At 41.2% G+C, this 16,003-nt stretch overlaps 1 protein-coding gene across 7 annotated transcripts in view; it reads left to right on the plus strand.

Moving 5' to 3' along the window:
- Window positions 1-16,003, plus strand: part of TIAM1 (TIAM Rac1 associated GEF 1) — a 213,082-nt gene that overhangs the window by 62,895 nt on the left and 134,184 nt on the right. Inside the window, exon 1 of one of the 7 annotated variants that reach the window (XM_035116725.2) lies at window positions 10,896-11,142. The exons of the other annotated variants lie outside the window; for them this stretch is intronic. The gene's annotated coding sequence lies outside the window, so the exon portion shown is untranslated. Of the gene's footprint in view, window positions 1-10,895; window positions 11,143-16,003 lie in introns of those variants that run through there. 7 annotated transcript variants of the gene reach the window in all.

Consider the following 16,003-nt stretch of genomic DNA (forward strand, 5'->3'; position numbering starts at 1 on the left):
TAGTATAGCAACAATGGACTATTTTTCGTGTGGTTCATAATTTCTCAACCATAACCTCCCCCATGCACATACTAATGATGGGTTTTATTTACATTTGCATTATGAGGGTTTTAATTACCCATTAAAAACACAGCTTTTTTTCTTAACATGAAATTGAACCTGAGCTAGAAAGAGCCTGCACCCGTGTCTTTGCTGCTACCTTTTGATTTTGGGTGGACATACTATTACCCAGTCACAGCTACACTAAAACCTTGGATTTCTCCATTCTTTTCCTCTGGGCAACAATTGTTTCTCTTCCAGGGAAGATGAAAAGCCAGCTCCATAATTAAGCAAGTAGTCTCTTAAGAACGAACACTGTGTAGTCCTTCTCCATTGTCTGATTCTACAGTGAGAAAACTAGAGTGACACATGCACCAAGGAAAGCCCCAAAGCAGCTTCAGAACGAACCAGGAAGATCCTCCTTCATTGCCAGAAGAAGGAACTTTGTGGCTCATTTTGAAGCTATTTTTGGGTCTTCCCTAAGGCTTGTATGACTCTACATTTCTCTCTAGCACCCATCAATCACAGTTCTGATTTCACTCATTGATCTGGCTGCCAGTTTGGAACTGGGCTAAATTTGAGGTGCTGGTTCCAGTATACAAAACCCTGTACAGCTTGGACCAGGCTACCTAAAAGATAGTCTCATCCCTTATATTACCCAATCAATCACTGAGCAATGCAGGAGAGGGCCACCTGAAGATACCATTGTATTAGGAGGTCCATTCTGCACAATATAGGAATTGAGCTTTTAGTGTCATGGCACCTACCTTTGAAATTTTCTCTTGTTAAATATTAGACAGGTGCCATGTCTGTTGACTTTTTGCTGCCTACTAATGGCCTTACTCTTTTAACAAGCCTTTCAAGTAGACATTTCCCCCAATCTGTGTCTGTATTGGAATTGCTTTTAGATATTTTGATGGGTTTGTTGCTTGTGGGTTTTGCCAACCTAGGTTTCTCTGAGAGGTAGGGCAGGATATAGTAAATAGTAATAATCTTACATGCCGGAGCCAGCTCATATCTTAAAAAGCTGCTTCTGGCACAAAACTGTACGATAAAGAAGATGGTGCTGCTGCTTTAATCAGTCCATGTTGGGGCAGAGTGCCAAGGGCCTAGTTTTATTTTACCGCTTGATGGCATTTACCAACCAGCAAACTGGAGGATATGAAGAGGAGTTCTGCAGAGATAATCAAAGCTTTGGAATATGTGAGAGGAAATTCTGAATGAGCTGTTCATGGTTAAAGGGGGGGGGAGATGAAATGGTGGTCCTGGCAGATGATTTAAAACATCTGAAAGGGTGTCATAATAAAGAGGAAGAAGACACAGTTGTCACAAAGCCATTTTGCTATTGGGAAATATGACCTAAGAGCATGATGAGTTGAAAACAAAGCTACTGAGGAGAGTTTTGGAATCTTTCCCTGGAGGGTTTTAAGGTGACCACAGAATTTCTCCTGTCAAGTGTAATTTAAATCTAGGGAAGCCCCTTTGATTTCTCTTACCAAACCAAATTCTTCACATATCCCCCAGGCTATTCAGACACATGAGATTATTGTATCTCTAAAGCCTATTTTAAAAATCAAGAAAATACCTGTAAATTTAAACCTTATAAGATTTAGTCAGGATTTGCTTGACTGCAGTCTAAGACAACATGTTCCATTAGTGCTTAGAAATTAACTGTGTTGGCACCAGTTTGGAACTCTAGGGGGAGGTACAGGAAGAAAAACAGTTTCCCCACTGAAGTATTATACCGTGTTTCTCCAAAAATAAGACACCGTCTTATATTTATTTTCCCTCAAACCCACCCCCCCCACTATGGCTTATTTTCAGGGGATGTCTTATTTTTTCCTCCTCCTGCCGCAGCCAGCATTGCTGCTGCGCCTATTGCTATGTATTATTTTCGGGGTATGGCTTATATTCCTTGAATGCTTAAAAATCCATTACTCCTCTCACAACGCTTAAACATTAGCCTCACAAGAGGGTGTTAACACAGCTGGTCTACAGCAGTCTTTTGTGTAGAATTATAGATGTGCTCTTTAGGAAATTACATCATGCTCTGTGGCGTCTTTGAACCATCCTGATCTCTGTTCTCCATTGCATGCAGTTAAACACTGGTAGCCAGTTTCTTGTCAGGCTTCCCTCCTGCATCTTGAATTCAGTATTAAATTGGATGCTCTCAAGTCAAGAACTTGCTCACTTAAGTTGATGATAATTACTTCCCTGCTGGTGTGCTGGGAGGGTAGGACTGAATTGGCTCATGGTCTAGAAGCAATTTGTTCAGGTCACCAAGGGCAGCATTCTTTGCATACCTAAACTTGTGGCATTGGGTTTCTTTTCCTTTCCATGTATGTAGCGCTTTTGATTTAAAACTCTAGCTATTTTTTCATTGTCAGAGAGCAGGCCTGTACAAGGATTGGGGGCTGCAATCCCTTCCCTAACAATTTGTGGCCCCTTGGGAAATTCCAGATACTAGCTGTTCTGTTTCCCACCTGCAGAGAAACCCATGCTGGTGGGGGGCGGGGAGAATCCTACTGTGATAGGGTACACCCATGGTAATTCAAAGTCAACACTTGTGCAATGGAGAAAAGGGGAGTTTGCAAGGAGGTGGTGTAAAGAGAAAAATGAGCCTATTTGAGAACAAGAGTGGAACTATGAAATATACAAATATGATGTCTTAATTTGATATCTTTTTTTTTTCTTTCTGTGTTCGTGGTATTTCTTTTTTGCTGTTTTTTATGTTATATATTGGATGTGGTTATATATAACTGGAAGTATGATTGCCATGATTGTGTTTTTTTTTCTATTACTTGAAAAATTTAATAAAAAATAATTTTTTTTTAAAAAAAAGAGTGGACAGACATTCGGCTAATCAAATCTGCTTGGCTTTACTTCATTTGCGAGATCTACCAACCAGAGCCAGCTGCAAAAGATGTATTAGTGGTCCCTCTGGACCACATTCTTAACATAGGAATTTGTTGTCAGTACCAAAGGTGAGCTGAGGTCACAGGTTCTTAAAACACCAAACAACTTGGAACAAGGATACCTAGTAGACAGTACCCCCTGGTACAGATCAAGCCAATCTTCGTGATCTTCCAAGAAGAAATCGCTGGTTTTCTGACAACCAGTGGATTGTCACTGTGTGACAATGCAGAAGTGGCCCTTCTTGGTGATGGTGATTCAGAAGGTGGGTGGTAATTCATAGGTAACACATAAGGCAGAGACAGTAATGACATTTTAATGTCTCTTAGAAACTTTTATCTACCTAACCTTTACTAGACTCTGGCTCTAAAGCAGGCACCCCCAAACTTCGGCCCTCCAGATGTTTGGACTACAATTCCCATCATCCCTGACCATTGGTCCTGTTAGCTAGGGATCATGGGAGTTGTAGGCCAAAACATCTGGAGGGCTGCAGTTTGGGGATGCCTGCTCTAAAGCTTAGTTTTTTTGTACATTGTTAAGTTGTGATATACAGTTGTTCTTTGTACCTATCTCATTTCTATTTAGTTTCTAGGAAATGTTATTTTGTTCTTTACTGTTTCTATGCAAACCACTCAGAATGTTTTTTGTGTTGAGCTGTACCAAAGTTTTATAAATAAATAAAATCCACCACACAAACACTGGGAATATGCTCTTTCTCAGTGACTTACCTTTAAACAATATTTATGCCCCCAAGCAAAATTAAAAAATACTTAATACTAAGCAAACCAATATTCCGTTGTCTTACGTTACATTCCCATTCAGAAATACAGGATTTAATACTATCCTTAGGAAATATAATGGTGATGTCCATAGCTGTCAAGTTTTCCCTTTTCTTGCGAGGAAGCCTATTCAGCATAAGGGAATTTCCCTTAAAAAAAGGGAGAACTTGACAGCTATGGTGATGTCACTTAAAAATAACTACGGTATTATGGTATAAATGCAATTTTAAAAAGCCTTTAAACATAATTTTCAGTGTGTACTTGGAACAATTCAAACAACACACACAAATTGTATGATTATAACTTCCCATGTGTCAAGTCTGGCAGCTCTGCCTTGAACACACTCATATTGAAGTTAGTTCCTTAGAAATCAGCTCTGCCGACTGCCAAATGAATCTGTTTTAGGGTCAAAGTGCCTGCTAGTTCTTTGCCAGAACCTAGCATTCCTTTTTCATTTTTTGGAAATGGTTATTGGACTTCTAGGGCCAAGGCTATTTAGTTAAGCTGTTTGACAGTCAACATATGCACATTAAATGGACTGTAAGTATCGTGGAAGAGACTGACTCCCAGCAAGTGCTTGCATTTCCTTCAGGATGCTTTGAGCTCTGGGAGGACTATCTGGCTTCACCCGTCCCTCCCATTGCCAGTCTCTTTTAGAATTATATTTGAAAATTTAACATGGGAAAGCAGGGGGAAATGTAATTAAGGAATAAAAGGAATAATAATAATAATAACTGTTATTATTATATACAAATAATAAGAGTAAATCACCTTCAGTTCACATTGCAAATTCAGTGGCAATTACAGTACATGGATCTTAAATGAAGCATGCAAATTAATACAAGCCCTCCATTTGTCAGAATAGGTATCCACACAGAATCGATGCCTATGTGATGAAATGAGTTTGAATGAGCCAGACCATCATGTAATATAGATGGAGAGTATTTAGCCTTCCAACTTTGAAACACAAGTCTCTTGGCCACCACAATAAAGTCTACTTTGGTTGCCCAGCTGTTAATCCCCATACTACAGGGATAGAGTTTAAAGGTACATGGACATTTGCAGTTATCAGGGAATTTAGGCAATACAAAATGGATATGATTAACTTCAAAGCAAATGGTATATATCACTCACAAACCCACATATATGTTGTGGGCTTGCCTCTTGGTCAGTCTTGATTTGGGGAAGAAAAATAGCAGTTGTGTAAGAACAACAGCAAGTACCACAGACCTTTTCTGCCTGTCATGTTCCAAGCATTTCTTTTGAGGGAAGATTTGTCTTGTTTGAGCTACCGCTTTAGCTTCGAGGTCTTAGGCACATTTTGGAACTATTCCTCCTGAACCAGCTGATACATTTTGCCTTGTGAGTGGGCTGGAGGAGGGAGGGCGTGCACAGTCCCTCCTTCACTAGCCCACTCAGTTCCCTGTTTGTAATCCTTGTTTTTCTCTGTGGCTACCCAGAAAGTGTTTAATTTAAGTACAAAGCTGCCTTGATCAGTGGTAGGGAAAGTAAAGCCAGCCTTCGAGCCAGGAGTCAGATCATGTTGGCAAAAATGTCCTTCCTAATTTGTCAACCCAGAGCTAACTCTAAGTAATGCTGTGCTGCTTATGAAATCTAATTGATTTTTTTTTTTTGGAGTTCAAGAAGCGTTTTACAAAGGCAGTAGCTCTAGGGATGCAACTCACGATTCGTAGTTACTCCATGATAACTGGTCTGTGTGTAAAAGACCTTGATTTGATGCCATTCTCCCCACAGCATCTCTTTCCTTGTGCTAATAGAGGAAATGAGATTACCCATTCCAGCCACCGAGTTACTTGCCCCCTCTTCAAGCTCCACCACACACTAAATCTTATATGGAATAACAAAGCAAAAGGCTTGTATATTTATAGCCTTAAAATGCTGATTGCTGTGCACAAATTGCAAACAGAATAAAAACAATAACAGTCATTTATGTTGCCTGTAATAAAACCAACACAGGTTGACAATTTAATTTACATGTTCAGGCCTTAGTTTTGCAAGCCTTCAGCACATAAGGCATTCTACTCATGAGTCACCTCCACAGAGCCAGATATCTTTATTTTAAAACACAAGGAAGAGAGACACTTTCAGATTTTCATTTGTATGCTGTGGCATTCTCTCTCTCTCTCTCTCTCTCTCTCTCTCTCTCTCTCTCTCTCTCTCTCTCTCTCTCTCTCTCTCTCTCTTGCCTTCCACTTAAATCAACTGGTGAGATAGAATGGGCTGTCAAAGAGTATTTGGAAAGGCCCTCTGTCTATACTGCACTGGTGTTGGGATTGCCTGCTTATAATATAAGTGTGGAAGTCTTTCTGTTATCTGAGGGAACTAGCATGGCATTTGCTGGAAGTATACTGAGATTGTAAGGTATAAATGGGATGGGATGCTTTTACTGAGTTTTATAAAGGAGCTTTCGTTGGATGAAAATAAGAGCTGCAGAACAGATATTTCTGTTCTTGCACTATGAGTTGCGAAATATTAAATAGTTGAAATAATTTTGCAAGATAAATGTAATTACAAATTTGAATTATAGTAACATAGGGGTTCACTTTGCTGCTGAAGGTGTTTTATACACTGTTTTACACTGTTATGAATGATGGTCACTAAGTGTCTATCTAAAAACAATGAGTGGTGTCTAACATGACCTGACACTTTGTTTGTTTACTTTCTGTCTTTTGCTCTGACAGGGATTCAAAGTGGCTTACAGCTAAAACGTAGAAAAAAGCAAAAATTAAAAAAACTATTAAACATTAAGATATATGATCTATTATACTGTATACAGATCTTTACAATAAAAACATCATAATTCCAGGCCTTTCCTTAAAAAGAGTCAGTTCCCAAAAGCCTATTGGAAGAAGGACATGGGCAACGAGAATGATTCATGAGTGGAATGGAGAGAGAGAGATTTTTTGGCAATCCTATCTCCTCAGCACCCCGAACCCTCTCCGTAAATCTCCCCAAATCTCCCCTGTGGGGTCTTCACCTCTCTGGAGCAGATTTAGAGAGGGTGTGAGGCACTGGGTGTGTGGCATGAGGGAATCACGAGAAATTGTCTCCCTCCCTGTTTTGTTGACTGATTTTCTTTGTGTCAGCAGACAATCACCATCGGATACCACCCACAATCTCTTGTGGATGAATATAAATTTAGGAGCAACTTGACTAAAATCAAACAGTACTACGTATATGGAATCAAACTCTGGTCTGCACATATTTATTCCCCCCCCCCCACTGCCCTCGCCCGCTGTCTTCTGTACCCAGAAGGCAGATACAAGTACAAAATGCAACCAAATGAAGTAATAGCTTTATGACTGCCAGCTGGATTTCCAGAAGAGCCTGGCAGCAGGCAGCCTCTAAAGACTTCCAAATGCAAACCCACGTGCAAGATAACTAATTGTTCTGAACTCAGTGCTCTGATTCAATAATGAAAAACTTGCAATATTTGGCATACCGGTACTATTTAGCCTCTATATGTGTGTTTTTTCTCTAGTTCTCTTTCTCTCTCCACACACACAGAGTATATATACATATACACACTCAGACAAATTTCAAAGTAGTTAGGCATGATGAACCAAATTATTTATTTTTAATCAGGTGTGTTTACTGGGAAGTTTAATCATGATCTTTTCCTAGATAGCAAGCCAGAATCTGTTTTTGCCATTTTTAGCCGACAGATACGTTCCATGTAACTGGTAGACATTAGAATAAAAACCTTTCTAATCAAATCCTCCAATAGCAGTTGAATGTTCTTTCTCTGAAGGCTAAATAAGAGTGGCTGGGGAAAACCAGCCAGATGGGTGGGGTAATAATAATAATTAATAATAATAATAATGATAATTAATAATAATAATATTTCATAGACCTTATGGAGAGGATTCTGAAAATCACTTCTGTCTGATAGCACTTTAGGCAGGGACTATAACATTTGTAGGCAGCACTGCTTGCCCTGACCTGATTGTGTAGAGAAGAACTACCACAGGCACATTCTCTCTCTCTCCTCCCCCCCCCCACAACACCCAGTGCTTTTTTTCTGGGATTACTCAAGGGTACACAGCACCAGAACCCTTTTTTTCTGGAAAAAAGTTACTGTAAACACCCATCAGCTTATTAGCAGCACTGGTGTGCAGGTTCTTCACATAACTGGGGTGGTGCACATGGATGAGAAGTTTTATACAAAACCTTCAGCGTTCTCCTAGAGCACAGCCATATAGGAGCACACTTTGGTTTCTTTTTAGCTTTCACGTGAAAACTGTAAAAAACATGAAGTGGTCTGATGCCTAAGTCCCATAGTTAGTATCATACCTCGGCTTTGGGCTCATGTTCTACCATCTCCCCTTCTGTATGTCTATTTCCTCTTCCTCATTTGAGAAAAGCCATAAGCTCTCTTCAAGGCTAAAGTGTACTGCACGGCCCCATCCTCCCCACTCCCCACCTTCACATGATGAGGCAGGATTGGTTATCTTATATGCCTAACAGAGCTATAATTGGGATCTTTTATTCAAAATAATAAACTTTGGTTTGTGCTTGCTCTGCAACCTTAAAGCGGTATACTGGGATGTGATCCTGGTTTGCAGCGGAGTTGCAAACCATAGTTTGTTGCCTTGAATGAAATTTTGAATTCTACCTTTTAGTAGTGACTTACTATCCTTGCACAAATAACCCATACCCTAGCCCTCGCCATTAGAACTGCCATATCTGTCTGAAACAATGACGCAAACTCTGCATTGCAAGCCTGTAATGTATTTCTGGTTATAGTCTGTCCTGTTTTTAGCACTTATTTGCCAAGCAAATTTCGGAGTTGATCTGTTTTTCTTCATCCACATAACAATGATACCTTCTGAGGTGCTACAGAAATGCAAAATATTTCTGTCTCTGAAGACAACACCACTATGTAAAACAATTTTGTTGATCCTTTTTAAAAAAATCATTTTCATAGCAATGGTTGGAGTAATACGTAACAAATTTGTGCTCGCCTTAATGATTAAAAGGCAAAGGCAGATGTGCCTCTGCTGTGGCTTTTGCCAGGATCCAGAAAGCCCATTTAAGTGTTGCCAAAGAACTGAATGCACACAGCAGGGTTTTTGTTTTTTTATAGAATCCGCAGATGAGCGATTTAGTTTTTTCAAAAGAGGCCTGCAGGATGGCTTGCTAGCCTGCTTTGGAGAAAAGCTTTTGCTGCAAGCTGGAATGGAGTGTGTATGTCCTCTTGAAAAAAAAATGTGTGAGTGGGCATTTTTTTGTATTTTTTCCTCTTCCCTCAGTATTTGCAGATCAGCGTCTCACTTGGAGATGCTGGGGATTGAATCTGGGGCTGTCTGCTCTAGGCTTGGGCGACATATCAATATATCGCCTGGGACCGGTATGAGGAGCAGACCGCGATGTCAGCTTCACTCAGCGGCATATAACTGGTGGAACTGCCACCGCTCCTGAGTCCCTCTGCTAGTGACTTCCTCCTGTGAGTATTGCTAGCAGAGGGACTCAGGAGCGGTGGCGGTTTCGCCAGCGATATATCATTCTGCCCAGAGGGAGGAAAAAAAGCTGCATTGGCAAGGCGCCAATACATCTTGTTCCTCCCTCTGCATCTTTCAACTGCTTGGCTGTGGAGTGTGTGGTTGTCACTCCCCTCAGCCGAGCAGTTAAAGGACCCCCCAGCCTGGTGCTGGCTCCCATGTAATCTGGGGAGCCCTCCCGAGCCCCAGCTGAGCTTACTTGGCACTGGGGTGAAACCGCCTCAGCTCCTGCGGTGAGAGCTGTGGCAATTTCATCCAGGCCAATGTAGCTTGTTTTTTCAACATTGGGATATATCGCCAGACCGTGATGTTTGGCTGGTGATATGCTGTGATGTTGAAAAGCTGATATCGCCCAGCCCTAGTGTGTGGACTGAGCCACAGTCCTTTGATTCCCCAGTAATATGGTTTGTAGTTTGCTGCAAGGAGGAAAATTCAGGTACAGAGAACAAACACTAAAAAGGAAAAACAAAAAAACAGAGGCACTTACCGCTTCCCAAAACGGATCTGCTAATTGGCCTTCTAACCATATTGTTCAGACCACAACTTCTCTGTCATTACAGGGAAGTGGTGTACTTTTAGTGCCTTGGGGTGGGGGGTGGGAATCAGGATTTGACTAGTTCTGATTTCTTTTTGAATAGTGTAAAGAACTGTGTGGCTTCACAAATCTTCCTTTCAGTCCCTGAAACATTTTCCCAATAAAATGTAAAAAAGAGAAGAGAGAGTTGTAGTCATTAGGGCTCCTGTAGCTTGTAAAAAGGTTTTCATTTTTGCAGCATCTTTTATTACTGGCTAAGATGCATGAATGAAATGGCTGGAAATCTGGCATTTCTGAGAAAATATTTTTTGGGTAACCTGAACATATAAGCACAGATTCATACACACTTAATTAGGTAATCAACACTTATACTATATTGATGTTCCCATGAACTGGCCAAAATAAGTATAGTACTACAGGATCTGTTCAAGTGAATATGTACGCCAGAGTTAGGGAACCTGTGGCCTTTCAGATGTTGTTGGGCTCCTAATTCCCATCAGTTGCAATCACTATGCCTAATGGTCAGGGATGGCAGGCAGTGGAGACCAGGGCTGGGGGGTGGAAGCACACTCCCAGGCTAAAAGAGCTTTCGCATCCCGACACCTGTAGTTTGTTAGAGATGCTGAGAGTTCTTAGGAGACCCCTTTCCCCCTCATAGCTAGAATTTTAAGAGTAGTTTGGAATCAATCCCTCTTCCTGGGGAACTCTGGGAATTCTAGCTCTGTGAAGGAATAGGGGTTTCCTCTCAGCACTGTTAACAAACTATACTTCACAGGATTTTTTTGGGGGGGGGCGGAAGGGGGGGAGAAGCAATGAATGTTTCAAGTGGTCTGCTACAGTTTCCCCAGTTTTCTCTCCCTTTAAAAGTTCTTCTTTTAATGATCTGCAGTAAAGTCAGCTCCTTGTTTTAAAATTTCACATTTCATTGCTACCCAAATGAGAGGATGGGCTGGATTTCAAATGCTCTGAAAGTTACTCCCAAGCCGACTTTTGCACCAAATGATAGCGTTTAAACAATGGGTTAACACATGACAGTGGATGCTAATTAGCAGGTGTTTCAGGGTGTGACAATCTGTTGACATTTATTAGGGTTCAGTTGTGTCTGTTCCCAGGGTTCTGTTTAAACATGCACCTACACTGAGTAGGCTGCATAACCCTGTTTTCCCCACCCTGTGTGTCAGGTAGAGATTTCTTCAGCATGGTGTGGACACAGACAGGGTAATGTTGATTAAACACTTCACAGAGGCAGATCCCAAAGCTTGGATACGGGATTGCATTTTGAAGAGCATGTTGTCTCCAGTTTGTCTGGGAATCTGGAAGGATACTCTTCATCTGGTCTTGTGGCATAATTAGGGTAAGGAACTCTGCCAGAGTTGATATTAATAGGAAGATATAAAATTGTAATACTTTATTCATCACTCAGGTGTTTAATGTAGGTGAATGTGACTCTGTACCAAAGCAGCTTCGAAAAAGGGGGAAAGGGAATGGGATAGGAGCAAAACAACAACTGTTCAATTATAACTTGCTCTTCTTATATCAGCATAATTAGCCCAAATGCATTTTGTCAGGCGTAGGAGGTGTCCAGAAAAAGCCATAGCCTTAACCCATGCTGTGGAAAAGGTTTATTTTGAAGTACATGGCAGGTGATCATTATTTATCAATATGTGTGGACTCCTGGGCGTTAAATTTTTTAATACATGAACAGTTGAAGCACTTAGATGCGCCAAGCCTGATGGTCCATGAGAAATTTGCAGGGTGAAGCTGGTTTTATGGGTAATGAGCAAGAGCGGGTGTGTGCACGTGTTTATAATGCATGGGGAAAGAAAGGGCTGCTATATGTCCGGATTTCCCCAGATATTACTGGGATTTCAAAGGTGGAATTGACATCCAGGGGGAATTTCTAAAAAGCAGCGCTTTGTCCAGAATCTTAGGGAAGTCAGTTTTGGGGTCTTCCTTAAAAAAGATCAACAGCCTTCAGGGTGTCCTAGTTTTTACTTTTTGAAATATGGCAACTCTAGAAAAGACATATGGTAGTACACTGTACACTTGGGGATAGCAGATAGCAGCCAGCAGATCAGATCAGTGCCTTTAGTTCTGCTGTCAGTCCCTTACCCCTGGTTATTTTTCTGCTGTTCCCCTTCTTTCTCTACTTGTCTATAGCTTTGCTCTTGGAAGCAGATAAATGGGGAAGTTTATTTTCTTTCTCTCTTCATCACCCCCAGTGCTTCAGACAGTTGTAGGGAGAAGGAAAAGAGATGCAATTGGAAACAGAGGTGAGAGAATTGCTCTCTGTGTCTCACTAAAAGTAAAACTTGTTCCAACCTATATTGCACTACTTGAGATGAGAGGCAACCTGTTGAATACTTTGCTATTCTGAGATTGTGTATTTTTGGCAGCATGCTCGGGATCTACTATAAAGTTTGGACCCGGCATGCTCTTGGACATGGGCTGATGGAGTGCCATTTAGGTGTTTATATGGAAAGTTTGCAAGTTGCGTGCAAAACTGTATAGCCCATGTAGTAAAAACACTGCATTTTAGCTAGGATTAATGTGGCAAGAAAGGCAAAGTGTTTTGATCCCTCATTGCAAAATGCACGCGAAGGCTTCTACCAGACTATCTCAACTTCATTGGCCATTTAGTAGGATGAGCGAGAGTCTGGAAAGGCCTGTTCTCAAAATACTGCAGGCATGAGCCAACAAGTCATTGTTTTGCCTTCAAGGGCTATCGGCAAGGGTGTTGTCAGTCAAACTCTCTACTGTGAACCTACCCCAACTGGTATGTGTCACTCGTTATTTTAGAACATGCTCAGACCATAGTATGTCATCTCTATGAATCATCTCCCTTTGTCAGACTTGAACTGTAGGCATGTCTGCTGGGTTCACAGCTGATTCTCACCAGAAAGGTAAGCTAATTACCTTTCTGAAATTCATGACCAAGGAAAGAGCTATTTGTCCCCACTAGAACGTTTGGCTTTTGCATGGGCCTAAATAGCATCAAGCTCTGTGTCAGCATAAAATACATGCAAAGTATACTACTGAACCTGTAGCTTTGCAGTCATTCTCTTTGCACCTGTTGGCATTTATTTTTGGTATGCCTTTTACCCCTTAATGTTGAAAGGTCAGATTCTCTGTGTTTTCCTTCATCCATTAATTAAAAATGAGCCAAAGGTCAAATTGACATGACTCCCTTTGTTAGCTGTGTGATGTTGTTTTTTAAAGTGCTCTCCGGAGGAAGATCACATCAGTTTATATAGGAATCTTGGGTAGCACAAGACTCTAATAATGACTTTACGAAATGGCAAGGCCAGTTGGATATGATATTGCTGTTTGTTGTGACAAAATGCAAATAAAGAGAGTGCTGACAGCAAAAAGGCATTTGTTCCCTTTTAAAATTCAAAACCAGTTTTAAATGGACCTGCTGTAATTTGTTCTCTACCAGTTGCAGTTGGTGGGAATGTTTCTCCTCTTAGGAGTGTGTGCCTACACTTGCTTAGCTGCTAGGCTTTGCTTTTGCTTTGGAATATAGAACTTCTCCATGGAACTGCAGTGTGGCAATGCTTGTGTTTCTGGATAATGAATGATACTCTTTTCCGTCTTGTGAACTTGTAAATATTTAAAGTGCCCTAGTGGCCCAGAACACAGGAGTGTGTTATAACAATTTGCATTTTACAGCCATCAGTATGACTCGTGATTATAAATTACCGACTGTTATTGCACTTGTAAGTCCTTTTTATTAGGTTTGGCTTTCGGAGACCAGGGTTAAGTGCATACAAGGGCTGGGTAGAATTCATTATGTTTTAGCTGTTTTAATGGGGTTTTAAGTAGGTATCCCGTACATCCTTTTTTTTCATTGGGATTTTGGGAAGAGAATTTTATGTTTAATTTTTAAAATCTCTAATCCAGAGTCAGGCAGCATAGAGCCTTCCAGATGTTGATGGACTGCAACTTCCAGCACCTCTGGCCATTGGCTAGGCAGGCTGGGGATGATGGGAGTTGGAGTCCCACAACATTTGCAGGGTGACACATTGGCTACCCCTACCCTAATCCATCAAGCTTGGTAAGTAAGGTTGGATAATCAAAAAGCCTGTGATGGTTTTGGTTGTGGTACTTCTTCTCCATCCCATCACTGCCCCTCTACAGCTACTCACTGGATACACCTCAGTGGCAGCAAGGCTGACTTTGATGAGGAGGATTTCTGTGTGCTGGGCTGCTCTCGTCTAGTTTGTGTCAACAGGAAAGGAGGAGGTCTTTAAGAGGCTATAGGTAAAGTGTTTGCAATGGCGTGAAAATTGAGAAATCAGTGGAGAAATGTGGAATGCAAGCTGTTTGTGAAGGGGATTATCATAGTACATGTATGAAACAAAATAAAAAAAATCCTTCCAGTAGCACCTTAGAGACCAACTAAGTTTGTCATTGGTATGAGCTTTTCGTGTGCATGCACACTTCTTCAGATAAATAGTACATGTATGTGTGTATGTTCATGTGCATATTCTTAGAATGATAAAATACTTCTTCTTTTTGCATAACAATGGCCTTACTTACTTACATATCTACACCAAACAGTTGGAAAATTAATCACTCATTGTTTTTGCTGCAGCTGAATAATGTAGCTTCCCCTCCGAAATTACATTCAGATTAGCCCCAGGAAAATTCTAAGAATACCATGAGTTGTACATCCAATTGTATGTGTCTGAAGTTCCACTCATGCCCTGGGACTTCCCCTTCGTCTCCTTTCCCTGAGCATCCTCAGAATCTGCCTCCCGGGTCCTCCAATCCTCTGGGGTATATTTTGAGAGTGTGGGAGGGCTGCAGGGGAAAGAAGATGAATTTCCTTGAGCAAGTGGCAGTCTGTACTAACAGAACAACAACATTGGATCTGACCCCAATGCTTTAGCTTTTGTTGTAGATTTCGTTCAGAAATATAAGGTTTATTATCCAGTGTCTTGGTTAGTAATATTTCACAATCAGTGTTGTTCATTTTCCCAACCTGAATTTAAACTAATGTTTGTGCTGGGCTTTCGTTTATTGGTTGAGTGAAGCAAGGCCTTTGATTTAACTTGACCATTTGACATCCGGAGTTATCACATGTCAAAGTGCATGGTTGTGCAGGATAGAAAGGGAATTGATTAAGGCTGCAGTCTGTGCAAGCTTACCTGTGAACAAGCCCCATTAAATACCATGGAGCTTCCTTCTAGATAGAATTGTGCTGTGATTCATTTTGCAAGTACCATTAATTATGTTAAAAGTCAAATCTACCCATTTATATGCATTGCTGACTTGTCCCCTGCAAAATTGTTTGTTATCTACCATAGTTGTTGTGAGCTGCCATCACAACTGCTTGTTGCTGGTGTGGGAATAAACCACACAATGCCGAAAGAGTTGCATGATGAGCCAGAACACAAAGGTTGCTGAATGGAGTAGCCATCACACAGAGATGGTTTCAAGTAACAATAATATATGATGGTAATATTGGAAAATGGCAAATAGAAGGGGAAGAAATGGAGGCAGTGAGAGATTTTACTTTCTTGGGTTCCATGACCACTGCAGATGGTGACAGCAGTCACAAAATTAAAAGACGCCTGCTTCTTGGGAGAAAAGCAATGACAAACCTAGACAGCATCTTAAAAAGCAGAGACATCACCTTGCCTACAAAGGTCCGTATAGTTAAAGCTATGGTTTTCCCAGTAGTAATGTATGGAAGTGAGAGCTGGATCATAAAGAAGGCTGATCGCCGAAGAATTGATGCTTTTGAATTATGGTGCTGGAGGAGACTCTTGAGAGTCCCATGGACCGCAAGAAGATCAAACCTATCCATTCTGAAGGAAATCAGCCCTGAGTGCTCACTGGAAGGACAGATCCTGAAGCTGAGGCTCCAATACTCTGGCCACCTCATGAGAAGAGAAGACTCCCTGGAAAAGATCCTGATGTTGGGAAAGATGGAGGGCACAAGGAGAAGGGGACGACAGAGGATGAGATGGTTGGACAGTGTTCTCGAAGCTACCAACATGGGTCTGACCAAACTGCGGGAGGCAGTGGAAGACAGGAGTGCCTGGCGTGCTCTGGTCCATGGGGTCACGAAGAGTCGGACACAGCTAAACAACAACAACAATATTGGAAAACCTCAGTGTAGTGTTTTTATGACAGATTTGTGTAGTTGTATTCTCAGTACTGAAACCCCAAAGTTCCATTTAACATTCCAAGTAATTCATCATGTC

Source organism: Zootoca vivipara, chromosome 4 (genome assembly GCF_963506605.1).
Source record: "Zootoca vivipara chromosome 4, rZooViv1.1, whole genome shotgun sequence".
In the NCBI taxonomy this organism is placed as follows: domain Eukaryota; kingdom Metazoa; phylum Chordata; class Lepidosauria; order Squamata; family Lacertidae; genus Zootoca; species Zootoca vivipara.